Source organism: Bidens hawaiensis, unplaced genomic scaffold, assembly GCF_021521415.1.
Source record: "Bidens hawaiensis isolate Kalapana, Puna unplaced genomic scaffold, B.hawaiensis_p1.1 tig00005649_1, whole genome shotgun sequence".
Lineage (NCBI taxonomy): Eukaryota > Viridiplantae > Streptophyta > Magnoliopsida > Asterales > Asteraceae > Bidens > Bidens hawaiensis.
The window spans coordinates 1,222,641-1,234,096 of NW_027491367.1; positions in this window are offsets into that span (position 1 = coordinate 1,222,641).

The window sequence follows — 11,456 nt, forward strand, 5'->3', positions numbered from 1 at the left end:
GGGTAATACTTAATTTCACAGTCGTAATCCTTTATCAATTCTAACCATCTTCTCTGCCTCATGTTCAGTTCTTTCTGCTCGAAGAAGTACTTTAAACTCTTATGATCTGTATAGATAGTACACTTAGTGCCGTACAGATAATGCCTCCATATCTTAAGAGCATGCACTACAGCTGCTAACTCCAAATCATGCGTCGGGTAAGTACTCTCATGGACCTTCAACTGTCTAGACGCGTAGGCTATCACCTTCCCTCGCTGCATCAACACGCAACCTAACCCTTGATGCGAGGCATCAGCACAAACAACAAAATCCTCATCACCATCGGGTAAAGTAAGGATTGGAGCTTGCGTGAGTCTCTTCTTCAATTCTTCAAAGGCTTCCTCCTGAAACTTTCCCCAATTGAATACTATCGTCTTACGGGTCATACCGGTCAGCGGTGCGGCTATCTTGGAGAAACCTTCGATGAATCTCCTATAGTAGCCAGCTAACCCTAGGAAGCTTCGTATATCAGTCGGATTCTGCGGAGTCTTCCAATTCGTTATCGCTTCAATCTTAGCTGGGTCCACGGTAATCCCCTCCGGATTAACCACATGACCTAAAAATTGCACTTCCCTTAACCAGAACGCGCACTTCGAAAACTTGGCGTACAACCTTTCTTTCTTCAGAACTTCCAATACCTCTCTCAGATGCTCGGCATGGTCAGACTCACTCTTTGAATAAATCAATATATCATCGATGAAGACGATAACCGACTTATCCAACATCGGTCGACACACCCTATTCATCATGTCCATAAATGCTGCAGGAGCATTTGTTAGACCGAATGACATTACAAGGAACTCGTAGTGTCCATACCGCGTTCGGAACGCTGTTTTAGGGATGTCTACCTCTTTCACCTTCAGCTGATGGTAGCCTGATCTGAGATCTATTCGTGAGAACCAACTCGAACCTTGCAGTTGGTCAAACAGATCGTCAATCCTAGGCAAGGGGTATCTATTCTTTACCGTAAGCTTATTCAACTCACGATAGTCTATGCACATTCTCATACTTCCATCCTTTTTCTTCACAAACAAAACCGGTGCGCCCCACGGAGAAACACTCGGTCTGATAAAACCCTTGTCGAGGAGTTCTTGCAGTTGGGACATCAATTCCTTCATCTCGGACGGTGCTAGACGGTAAGGCGCCTTCGCGACGGGCTGGGCTCCTGGTACTAGATCTATCTGAAATTCTATCTCTCGCTCAGGTGGCAACCCCGGAAGATCCTCAGGGAATACTTCTGGGTAGTCGCGCACAATAGGAACATTCTTCATTTCTTTCGTCTCGGCCGTAGCGTTGACAACATACGCCAGGTAGGCACCGCACCCTCGCCTTAACAAACCCTCGGCTTTTATCATCGAAATGACATTAAGCCCATAACTCTCCTTATCACCATAAACCGTCACCGCACTACCATCCAATGACTTTAACCTTATCATCTTACTTTTACATACTATCTGAGCCTCAAACTCAGACAACCAATCCATACCCAAGACTACATCGAACCCTCCTAAGGCCATAACATACAAAGTAACAGGGAACTCATGTCCCTCTAACTCTATCTTACAATTCTTCACCATTTTTGTTATTTTCACCGAAGTGTCACTTGCGGTTTCTACTACAAAAGTTTCAGACACTCGGCAGCCTTTCATTTTAGCTAGTTTACTAAACGTCGTAGCTACAAAACTTCTATTCGCACCAGAATCAAATAATACAGAAGCGGAAACATCGTTCACTAGAAACGTACCTGTGACGACATCCGGAATCTGCCTGGCTTGTTCCTGGGTCAGCATGTAGGCTCTAGTTCTGGGCCTAGCTTGATCGGCATCCTTCTTTCCACTACCTCCAGCTACACCTTCAGTGCACTCCCTTGACATATGGCCTGTCTTGCCACATTTGTAACATGTTGGCTTCGCACTGCACTCATTGGCATAATGCCCTACCTTCCCGCACTTATAACAGGCATTCGACCCCATTCTGCATTCTCCACCATGAGCCTTTCCACATTTGAGACAAACATTAGAACTTTTACCCCACTTGCATTCACCACCATGCCTCTTTCCGCAGGTCTTACACGATCTCTTCTCCCACACTTTCTGTTTCTTATCCCTGGAGTTCCATAACTGAGTACCGGGTCGTTTAGCAGGAGTGACCCCTTTCTTCTCTTTCTCTTCGTCCCTTTCCACCCTATCATCCGCGGCCACGTCAGCATAGACCATTTCCGCGAGTCCAACAGCCGAATCAAAAGTAGCAGGTTGAATCGCCCTGACTAACATGCGGACCTTTTGTGGCAACCCCCTCACATAACACTTGATTCTCTTGACCTCAGTGTCAACCATGTCAGGCACCAACCTAGATAGTCGGTTGAACTCCGTGGTATACTCACGATGCGTCATCATACCGGCTTTTAAATTCTGGAACTTCATCTCCGTTCTTTCAACCTCGGCATCTGCACAGAACTTCTTCATTACCAACTCTTTCAAATCTTCCCACTTCATCTCTTTGATCTCTTCACGGGTCTTCCTCTGCTCCACACTCTCCCACCAATACATAGCCTCATCTACGAATGACTGAGTAGCATAACCCACAGCTTGGTCGGGACGGCATTCGCTAATGCGGATAACCTTGTCCATAGCGGTTATCCACTGGAGAGTAGCGATTGCGTCTCCTAAACCAGTCAGCTTAGGCGGGTCACAACCTTTGAAGGACTTATAGCTGCACCCACCTTGTCCTCCTCTCCTATCATCGACTTTCACAGACTTATCCCCACTCGAGGCCCCTCTTTCACCTTCCCCATCCCTTCTACCATCACCACCCGCCCCGTCAGCAGTTCGCTCACGGCTTCCAGCAGATCCTTCGGGATTCAGGTTCTTCACAGCAGCAACTACAGCCTGAACGATGGCTGCTTGAACTGCGGGGCTAAGTTGAACTTCTTCGTTGTTGTTCTGGTCTCATCCAGCTGCGCTTCCTTCATCTTCGGTGTGGGAAGCTTCTTCCACCGAGGGTTGCCGGACAAGACGAGGCCTGCCACGACGCCCAGTGCGACCCCCAGTTTCAACAAATTCTCCAGCTCCAGCCATCAGTATCCTATATGAGAAAACACAAACATCATCACTCAAGGAACTATTTAGTACAAGGATAGTAAGGCTAACAGGTAATAACAGTGGCCAGTTGTGTTTAGCTGATCACGTTACTTTCCGTGTCCTATACACTTCCCTTTATGAGTCTATTTGTGCTGGTTCTACTTAAGCAGTTTGTCAAATCAAACAATCAATTATTCCTATCCCTGACGTTCACATATCTTTCCTTTCTCATTAATATATATCATTTAATCATACACCTTACCTTCACTGATCTTGCTTGAGCGACACATGGCATTCTTGAACTGGCATCTTCTTTCCTTTCTTACTTAAATCCCATTCTCTGTTCGAGTCTAAGCATGTAGGATGCTTAAATCTCTCGAACTTTGCTCTGATACCAACTTGTAAGGCCCCGTTACCGGTAACCCTACTTTCGTGTTGGATTTACTCATAAACACAGTTCTAAATATCAGAGTTAATTAAAAACTTTACGCGGAATATAAAACTTTCATAAAACATTACATATCAATTCATAATCATGTCTTAAAACATTCCTCTTGTCTTTCAAAATCAAAACATAACTTATAAAACATATCAGATCTTCAGATGCCAGGCTTTAGTCTTCTGCCATGTGTCCTCCACTCAAGCCAGCTGTCTCAACCTACTCACCTGCGTGCATACTAAAAGTCAGCTACGCTGAGTGAGTTCTAGTTAATCATACAATACCATACAATACCTTATTACATACATACGTACTTAACCTCATAACTTTCTTTCATACACACATAAGTACTCATGCCTTCATTCTTACTTACATACTTTCTTTCTTACTTACATACTTTCTTTACATTCATAATCATACGTTTTAAAGAGCCTTTCGCCCTATAACCTCACAGATATTATAAGGGTCTGGTCCCTAACATCACAGATATTATAAGGGTCTGGTCCCTGACATCACAGATATTATAAGGGTCTGGTCCCTATCATCACAGATATTATGAGGGTCTGGTCCCTAACATCACAGATATTATTAGGGTCTGGTCCCTATCATCACAGATATTATTAGGGTCTGGTCCCATGTTTTCGAATATTAGTAGGGTTCGATTCCCTCTTCGTTACCATACAACCATACATCATACCTCGAGTATTATTAGGGCTCGGTACCCCTTTTGTAACCATACAACCATACAACCGTCATCTCCTTCTTTTATTAACTTTCTTACGTTCATACACATAAACATACATATCATACTTGCCATATTTATAACGTTACAACCTGACAGTACGTGCAATATCCGAAGATCGTTCACGAACCATCAAGCAATCATTCATACATATCACATATATCACCTATGGCATACACTTATCACTTTGGATAAATGTATTAACAACACATCAAGTATGCACACAGCCCCGAAAACATAACAAGGAATGGGGCTAGAAACTCACCTGGATCCTGTCACGCTCGCCGTTGATTGTAATTCCTTTCTTTAACTGGGCTCGGCTAACTGTATAATATTTACACATATCAATTACTGCTACTACTATTACTACTACTCATTTTCGATAACCGCCTTAACACATTTTCCATTAGGTTTTTAATTTATTTCATAAACGAACTTCACTTCAGGCGAATCTTGGAAACAACTTGGTTCTGGCTTGATTCGATCGAATAGGAACACGTTCGATCGAATACAACACGTTCGATCGAATAGGAACACGTTCGATCAAACAGGAACACGTTCGATCGAATAGGAACACGTTCGATCGAATACAACACTCATTCGATCGAATACAAAACTCATTCGATCGAATGAGTTGGAGACCATTCGGTTGCTTCCCTATTCGGTCGACTGGACTTGTTCGATCTACGCATTCGATCGAATGGACTGATTCGATCGACTGGTTCGATCGAATGAGTCTGATTCGACTCCTTCAAGCTGGGCGACGGAGAAACCCACGGGTTTTCCAGATTTTCCAGATTTTTGACCCAAAATCGAAGTTTTTGACATGGAAATGCTCGGGATTGAAAGGGCTATCGATTCCTAGTACTTTTAAACACAAAAGCTTGCATTTTGACACCAAAACAAGGCGGTTTTTGACCCGAAAACTCAAGTTACGTTTTTGCTCGATTTGAGGCCGAAATGGTTATGAAAACGGATGATTTTCGAGAGGGACTTACCAAAAACGATTAGGAACAAGATTGTGGACTCGGATTTGTGATTTGAGAACTTTCTCTCTCTAGCTTCTCTCTCTAGAAATGAGAGTGTTTGGGTGGGTGTAAGTGAAGGAAGATGGTGAAAATGGTGGAAGTGTCAAGAACTTTCGTTTATATACTACGGGTTTGGTTAGGCTCGGGTTGGCTTCCTACGGGTCGAGACAGGCCGAGTTCATAAAATGACTAAGCCCAAGACCCGTTCCTTACTCGACATTAAATAACTAAAACGTGAATTTACTAAACATAACTTTCTTTTATTTATCAATATAAAAAATTTTAGGATGTTACACCTTATGCAAATACTTGGGACAAGCCACGGGTTTTATAACATGTTCATGTTATTCCATTGATAATATACTTGAGGATCCACCATGTAACCAACAAAAACGAAATTGTCAGCCATCATTAAGATGAACTGGTCCCGTCATCTTGAATTACATGTGCACAACGAGTGCTCTTGGCGAGGTGTTTTAACCCAATTCATAAAACCATTAAACCTTTGAAGGTATTTATACCTTAAACTTAAAGAGGTGGCCAACCCCAAGGAATGCATTCACTTCTTAGTCTGGATCCCAATTCTGCAAGTCTGTGTTTTGTATTTTGGAGGTTTAATTTGTTGATTAGATGAATCTGCAATTGATGATACCTTGATGAAGACGCTACTATTTCATTTAAATTGATGATATTTTGGTGGATGTTAATTTAAATTGAGAATAGATTCGTGATCGTGATGAAAATCCGAGTGTTCGAGTTGATTTTCGTGGTTGATTATGGTGATTTGTTTATATCACCATGGATGAAGATTGAATTTGTAGATTCCGGTGATATAACTGGTTTCCCCAGCGATCTAACTAACTTATTCGGCTAAATGCGCTTTTCCGGTGAACGGTAACTAATTTAACGACCCATTCGTTACGTTACTGCAGTCATTCGTTACGGGTGGTTAACAAATGAATGCCATTCGTTACGGGTAGTTAACGAATGAAGGCTATTCGTTAATGTTTGAAAGCCATTCGTTAATTTGATTAACGAATGTTTTTAAATTATTGGGTCTAACGAATGTGTATTCAATCGTTATCAGATAACACGAATGTGGACTAATTCGTTATTGGATCAAACTAATGTGATCTTTAACGTATAGGACCTTATTCGTTCAATGAATGAAGGTGTTAATTTATAACGAATGTGGTTTCCATTCGTTAAATGTGTACAAAATGTGGACTGATTATTGTATATGCTCATTCGTGTCACTGTTCTAACGAATGAGGATGGTAATTTATAACGAATGTGGTTTATTGTTCAAGGTAACAAATGAAGACACATTGTTAATGTATGAGGACACTGTTTTAACGAATGAGTGACTGGTTGATGAATGGTGATCAAGATAACGTATGGGGAAACCGAATGAAGACTCATTCATTATTGGTTTAACATTTTTTCTAAATTAAAAATGTATTTTCGAAAATTTTCTTAAACGAATTTTTTTTGGGATATTTCTAATATGTGGGGGGTACTCTTCTTGTAAATTTTGATAACATATTTTATGGCCGAATTTTTACGCTTATCTACTGGCCGAGGGAGAGACCACATGTAATTTGAAGAGGAGTTTGTTTGTGTATTTTGAAGATTGTTCAAGACCTTGCTGAATTTATAAGAAAAAGGGGAGATAAAAATTTCATATGAGTTTATTTAGATTGTATCATCCTGCGTTTGCAAGGGTTTCTTGAATAATTACTGCAAATCACGTGGTAATTCATGATTACAAAGATACAATTGACAGAGTTCAAGACTATAATTGTACTTCGATTGTTGATTGGTTTGTTCGAGACTGAAACCTAACTATGTGGGATACAAGTGTCTGTTCGTTTACTTCTTTCTGAGGGACTTTGATCCGCTACGAGTATTTGGTGGATTACTTTTGTTAAGGGGGACAATTCTTGAATGGGTTGATTTTGTTGATGAATTTTATTAATATAGGTTGTAACTCTGAATCATATGCCCAAAACATTAGTGCATCTAAGCGAATGGGATGTAGAAGAGCTTCAAAGAGTTAATTTGGGATACACGTTATCAAGAGAGGAAAAAATGAATTTAAAGATGTTGAATGATCGGGTTGTTCATGAAGATGTGTGAAGAGGTCAAATGTAAAGATATGTTTTCCTTTACCGGTGATGTTAGATAGCTGATGACTTGCAGCTGATTGTTGAAAGATTGAACTATATCATATCCCAGTAGATGATCGGGATGATCACATGGAGTTCCTTACTTTGAGGGGAAGATCTGATATGAGAAGCTACAAGTCATTGGTTTGCTTAAAGAGATTAAAGATTTCTTTATCTGCACAAGCCCGAGAATCATCACTCAAGGGGGAGGTTTGACTGATGATTTGCAGTTTAAAGTGTTCAAGGTTAAAGCATTCGAAAGCTACGGAATAGGGGGAGTCTGTAAGTGCATGATTTGTTGTTCGTAGCTGATCGAAGAGGCTAGGGATAGTTTAGTCATTACGCTATTATGTAAAATGGCCATTCGCTATGGATTGTCTAGCGAATGGGGTCCATTCGTTAGTTGACTAGCTATTCGTTAAGTTATGAGCCCATTCGTTATGGATATATAACGAATGGATGCTCATTTGTTAAGTTAATCCTCATTCGTTATGAGGACATAATGATTGGGAGGTCATTCGTGAATGGGATCACTCCATTCGTTAACATTGATAACGAATGGGGGTGTGTCTATAAATAGGCTAATCCTATTCATTGAACAATAGAGCTCCGAGCTTAATTTACCATGCCGGATTCTCTCTAGATCTTCATAAAGTATTCATCATAAGGTATTCATCCATAACTTATCAATAAAGTATTCCTTAGCGTATCTATATTCGTTTAACGTATTGATGTATTGTGTTAGCATCTAGATCTTGGCTTGTTGCGTGTTTCAACAACATTTGTCCATCTTGCCATCCTTATTCGTTAATTTGAATTCCTATTCGTTAATCGTTGACGCATTCATGTTCCATACATGCGCATTCTTTATAAATGCATTCTCATTTGTTAAGTTTGATCTCTCATTCGTCTCCTTGTATATCAATACCAAATTATAAATACTAAACGACTCGTTGGTTCAACTCCCAGCACTTGTCACATTTCATGTACTAACATACTCCCCTCTTGACAGATGATGGAGTTCGTTTACCTTTAGTCTTTGTCGTTTTCAGTTGATCTTCACGTGTGTCTTTATACAGGTAATTCCATGCTGACAATGCATTAACAAAATCCCCCTTGGCATTAGTTGTATGCCTCCAATATTTATCAGCATCATCTTCACTCCCCCTTAACGTGAATACTCGGCCATAACTTCAAATTCACCATCTTGAGAAGTTTCAAGGATTGTATAATCCTCACTCTTATCATAACTACAGTCAATTAACACATTCCATCAATAAATTGTACAGCTTTATCTTGATTTCACATTTGAGCACAAAATTATATGAATAGAAATGTGTAATGGTGAAAACATTTTTTGTAATTCGGCAAAACAATTTGAAAATGTATATCACTTGTCGGAAGATCAAAAATAATTTGGAAAGAAAAACCTTTTTGGCTTTTAGAAACTTTATACTAAAACACAGCCAAGATATTTTTTGATTTTTCAAAGTGTATATCAAAACAAACCTAAAATCTTTTTGATTTTTTCTCAAAATAATGAAAAGAAAATTAAAGTAGTAAACGTAAGCTGTAACGATAATTGATATTTTTGTGAGAAAGATCACAACATGGGATCGTATTAACTTGTAATGTACTAGACTACACTTCAATATCGACATTATTATGCACATAATCCAACGATGATTGCATATATAGTTGTCCACTTTAAATATTATACAAATCCTTAAGTAACTTTACAATACTTATTAAGATTCAATTAAGCACAAATCTTATGTGAACCCCAGCTTTCAGACAAAGTGTTTATCTTTATACAGTGAATTTCACATGTATGTATTTTTCTTTCTTGAACTGATTAGTTGTGACCCATGTAAAAAATAACAAATAGAAAATAAAGCAGAAGGTTATAAGTTTCCCTTAAGATCGGTATTTCTACACGCAGATAAGGTTCCATTTTAACAAAAGGGCATTATCAAGTGGCTTTGATACCAATTGTAAATACGTTAATTGACGATACGCGAGCCAAGATCTAGTCGCTAACATGATACATCAATACGATACACGAGACGATACGTGAAATGAATACTTTATTGATAACATACATTAGGGATGAATGCATTGTGGAGAGAATCTGGCATGGTAACGATACATTAGGGATAAATAATGCGGATCTCTTCATTCGTGTGAATAGGATCTGCCTATTTATAGGCACGGCCCCATTCCTTAGTGATGATGATGAATTGGGTGATCCCATTAATGAATAAGCTCTCATTCGTTATATCCCATAACGAATGAGCTCTTACTTTACCGAGTGAGCCTCCATTAGCTAAATCCCTTAGCGAATGTGCTCCTAACTTAACGAATAGACAGCTCTAATGAATGGATCCCATTCGCTATACAATCCATAGCATATTTATAGCCTATTGACTAAACTACCCTTAACTTATTCGATCAGCTCCACACAACAAATCATGCACTAACAAATTCCCACATCACGTACATCATTGGGACTTATCATTTAGTTTTTCTAGATATATCAAAGATTAGTAGGAGCCTTAGGTGTCTTAATCATAAGTTGCAATATTTTCAAGAGGTGGGGAGTGAAAACTTGATATTAACTCAATTACACCTCTTGTAGAAGACATTGTTCTTTCACAACATTGTTCCATCAAAATTTATCTCCTTAGAATCTAATACTACTTTTACAAAAGTTTCATTGTTTCTTAAATGTGAGCATATTCACATTTCTTACTAAACTACTTCTCACCAAGAGAAACTACAACAACTTATATTATTAATTTGTTTTTCTATTAGAGTCTATTGGTCTTAAATTATTGATGCTAAGCATGTCAATTTCCTAAAGGTTTATAAGGTTAGTGGGAGCAGTCGATGTCCTTATAATGACTTGTCAGAAATACAAGAGGTTGGTGGGGGGGGAGTCATTAAATTTTACTCTGAATTTAACTCCGATTACACCTCTTGTACAACTTTTACACATTTAGAATCATAAAAATTATTGAAACCTAACCAAGCGCTAATTTATATGGCTGAAACTTCTAATAAACCCAATAATCAACTCAGGAGGTCATCTAGGTTTTAAAACCTACTAACTTTGATGATTATGTAACCTTTCTAACTAAAGTTGAAATGGATGTTAAAATTTTATTCATCCTGCCTCTTCAAACTAAACCATTAGAAGCAATCAATCTTCTGAATGGAATAAAACTATTATTAGGAAAATCGACTTCATTAGTCAGAATAATGTTTGGATAATAAAAATGTTAAGACACTAAGAAGCATGATTGATTGTTAAAGGTTATATTCAAGAGGGAAAAGGATCAAAGAATATTCTTACATATATTACAAAAGATTTATGTGAGGATCATCATTGTTCAAGTAGCTTACAATAGTTTATAACAACATTAGATGAACATAAAAACAAATTTCTCTAACAACTAACTTAAATATTTACATGTTCATAAAACAACATGAAATTCTAAACTCAAGATCAAAGAACATTTAGTATGCAAGTCAATAAAATCCATTTATCAGTTAATGCAAACATCAATATGTGATGAAATTGTAATACAATTATTTTCATCAAGAACCAAGTGGATCAATATACCTACCTCAAGATGAGTGGGAGAAATTAAAATCCAAACTTGTCCATATATAGATGACATTCTTTTGACAAGTATATGTTGCACAAGTCAAAGCATTGTTTTCACATACTTTGAAATGAATTATCTCAGAGATATGATTTATGTGATAGATATCATAGCATTCTGTAACATCCTAAATATTCTAATATTAAATAAAAAGAGTTGCGTAAAATTGTCGTGTGTTAAATAATTAATTAGTATTAAATAAAGAAGGATTATGGACTTAGATAATTAACAAGGATTAAAGAGTAATGGGCTTTAGGTCCATGGGCTTAAAAGGATATAAATACCCCCTTAA